The following is a 3,249-nucleotide window of genomic DNA, read 5'->3' as shown; positions in this document are numbered from 1 at the left end:
CGAGATCGGTTTCTTTTCTTAGGTTGGGGGTTGGAGGAAGGATAGGGGACGCGAGCCTGCCTCCCATCTGGCGCTGGACGCTTGTCCCTGCCCCGCGTTGCCTTTTAAATTTTAGCTTATTCCGAGACACCTGCCGTCAGGTAGGATTCCGCCCTTTCCTCTTTCAGGGACGTCTTTTCGGACCGTCCCAGAAGAGAATTTGGAGGGACCACGACTCAGGAAAGCTTCTTAAGGGGACGGACTCAGGTTGTCGTAGAAGTTGCCTCCGCCTACTACACACAGGGTCCAGCCACATATGGGACCAGCAATGCTTTTGGACCCAATGAACAAATCCCTTTCTCATATATATTTAATCTCGTTTGAGGCTCCACAAGAATCCCGAGGGAGAAAGGAATATGATAATATGATGCCCACTTCCCAAATAGGAAACACCGAGAACACGCAGACTAGGATTCGATTCCGAGGCTCGCGGTCCCAACTGTCTCTCCCCAGCTCAGCACCAAGGGCCGCGGGGCACCTCGCCTGCCAGCCAAAGGTCCTAAGCTGGGCGGACTTCCCGCTTTTCACAAACCGCAGGCGACATTCGAGGATGCGTGGGTGCGCCATTCCCAGGTCCTACCCCACCCCGTAGCCTGCGCGGTGCCTGACTTGGGCGTGTCGCCCCACCCAAGCCTGGAGAAGCGTGCAGGGGCACGGGGCGGAGCCAGTCCTGGGGGCGTGGCCGGGTGGCCGGCACGAGGCGCGTGGCGGGGAGGGGCCGCGCGCTCCCGGCTCACCACGTGTGAGCCAGTTCGGGCACCACCGGGCGTGTGCCGCCCCTGGGGGAGGTCACCTTCACGGCGTCGCGAGCATGGGCGATGGGAGGGGGCGCTGAGGCCTCGCCCTTGGGAAGCAGGAGCTGGGAGGTGTCCGGATTAGGATCTTTAAGGTGGCATTCCGCTGGGGCGTAGCGGGCATGGTTTGGGGCTGGGAGAATGCGCCTCTGGCGGTACAGCTCACCCACTTCTGGACGAGCGAAGGCCAAGAGCCGAGCCTGAGGGTGTGGGGCCAGGAGAAAGTACCGAGGTGCGGCTCCGCTGCGCGGGGGACGGGGTGATGCTCTGGGTGGCGGGGCGCGGGGTGGGGGTGGTGGGGAGAAAGTAATTGGAGCATCCCTGGAGGGAGGGGGCAACTCTTAAAGGCACAGGGCGCTGGGAAAGAGGAGGCCCTGCTCCCGCCCAAGTGGTCCCTCCGCCTTTCAGAAGCTGAGATCTGGAAAACCCTACGTGTAAAACCTTTACATCTGCAGCCTGAGCAGTCTACCCGATGGAGTCACGCTTCCTGTGTTCACATTCCCAGTCCCTCCTTTTCCTTATCCTGAAAATGGGGATAATGCAGTTTCTCCCTCACATGGTTGTTTTACAGATTAAATGACATAATGCATGTAAACACATCCTGATACCTAGTGAATGTTCAATAAAACTTACGATAGACGGGACGCGGTGGCTTATGCCTGCAATCCCAGCACTACGAAAAATACAAAACTTAGCCAGGTGTGATGGCCCGTGCCTTTAGTCCCAGTTATTGGGAGGCTGAGGCAGGAAGATCGCTTGAGCCTGGGAAGTTGAGGCTCCAGTGAGCTGTGATCGTACCACTGCAGTCCAGCCTATGGAACAGAGTGAGACCCTATCTCAAGCCGAGGCAGGCGGATCATTTGAGGTCAGAAGTTCGAGATCCGCCTGGCCAATATGGTGAAACCTTGTCTCTACTAAAATTAAAAAATAATGAGCCAGGCTTGGTGACACGTACCTGTAATCCCGGCTACTCAGGAGGCTGAGGCATGAGAATCGCTTGAACCCAGGAGGCGGATGTTGCAGTGAGCGGCTGCACTCCAGCCTAAGTGATAGAGTAAGACCCTGTCGTAAAAAAAAAAAAAGTTTTGGGAAACTAGATTTCCCAATAGTTACGCAGGTCACCAGCAACCCAGAGACATCAACATAATGAGAAAAAAAATGGGCAGGGTGGGGACAGCTCTAACAATTCAGAAAAGGTATCAAAGGAATGATCGTAGGACAAATAAAAGCTTTCTTGGAATTATCAACACCTTAACACTTTTCCCATAAATAAAATATTTATTTTATTTTAAGTCGTGTATGATAGGCACCACCATCTTTTCAATGCTCATGGACTCTCAAAGATCTCTCTGACCCTGTAGCTGCTGCTGCTATTATTATTCCAGTGTATCTGAATAGTTCCTAACCTTACTCACTGCTTAATTGATTTGGACCAGGGTTTCACTCTTTATTCTCAGCAGTGAAAATGCTACATTCATTATTCACCCTGCCTCCTTTCCTTCTTCCATCCATGCATGCATCTATTAATAAACATTTGACCCTGCACAGTGGTTCACGCCTGTAATCTTAGCACTTGGGAGACTGAGGCAGGCAGATCACTTAAGCCCAGGAGTTCAAGACCAGCCTGGGCAACATGGTGAAACCCCGTCTCTACAAAAATTGCAAAAATTAGCTGGGCAGGGTGGGGCCTGCCTGTAGTCCTAGCTACTTGGGAGGCTGAGGCAGGACAATTGCTGGAGCCGGAAAGGTGAAAGTTGTAGTGATTGTGCCTCTCCACTCCAGCCTGGGAGACAGATACAGTTATCTCAAAAAAAAAAAAAATCATAAATACATAAACATTTATTAATACTTACCATTCCTTAGGCCCTTTGATGGACTCTGGAGAGCTAGAAACGGTTCAAGTCTGGCTGAATCTAGGTCCTGGAAGAACCTTGGAGCGCCTTCCCCAGTGTAGACACCAGGACTTACTAATGACAGAGAGGATGGTGTGGGAAGTTCAGCCGAGAAGATAATGTCTTCACTTTTGTTTTTTTTTCATTTTCTTCCTCAGCAGACATTTATGCAGTGCGTGATTCTTTCTAAAACAACTCCCTGGAAGACAGGACATTTAATTCAACAATTTATTGGCCACCTACTATGCGCCAGGCAGTGAACTTGGAACTTGGGCTACTGGGTTGCAGCAGTGACCAAGACAGTGGTCTCTGTTCTTAAGGAGCAAGTGAGGGCAACAGAAAAGAGCAGGTAAACAAATAAGATAATTTCAGATAGTTGTGACTGCTGTAAAGAAGATAAAACTGGGCTGGGTGCGGTGGTTCACACCTGTAATCCCTGCACTTTGGGACGCCAAGACAGGGGAATCGCTTGAGCCCAGGAGTTTGAGACCAGCCTGGGTAACATAGCGAAATCCCACCTCCAC

At 51.7% G+C, this 3,249-nt stretch overlaps 1 long non-coding RNA gene across 1 annotated transcript in view; it reads left to right on the top strand.

The window, feature by feature from the left end:
* The first annotated feature begins 28 nt into the window (after positions 1-28).
* LOC105539522 overlaps positions 29-3,249 on the top strand; it is a 5,847-nt gene continuing 2,626 nt past the window's right edge. The window contains exons 1-2 of the long non-coding RNA XR_001006060.1: positions 29-140; positions 2,887-3,074. This is a non-coding gene — a long non-coding RNA (uncharacterized LOC105539522). The remainder of the gene's footprint in view (positions 141-2,886; positions 3,075-3,249) is intronic.

This window comes from Mandrillus leucophaeus, unplaced genomic scaffold, assembly GCF_000951045.1.
Source record: "Mandrillus leucophaeus isolate KB7577 unplaced genomic scaffold, Mleu.le_1.0 Scaffold206, whole genome shotgun sequence".
Taxonomy (NCBI): domain Eukaryota; kingdom Metazoa; phylum Chordata; class Mammalia; order Primates; family Cercopithecidae; genus Mandrillus; species Mandrillus leucophaeus.
The sequence above is the reverse complement of the archived record's forward strand: the minus strand, read 5'-3'. Positions and strand labels throughout refer to the sequence as shown.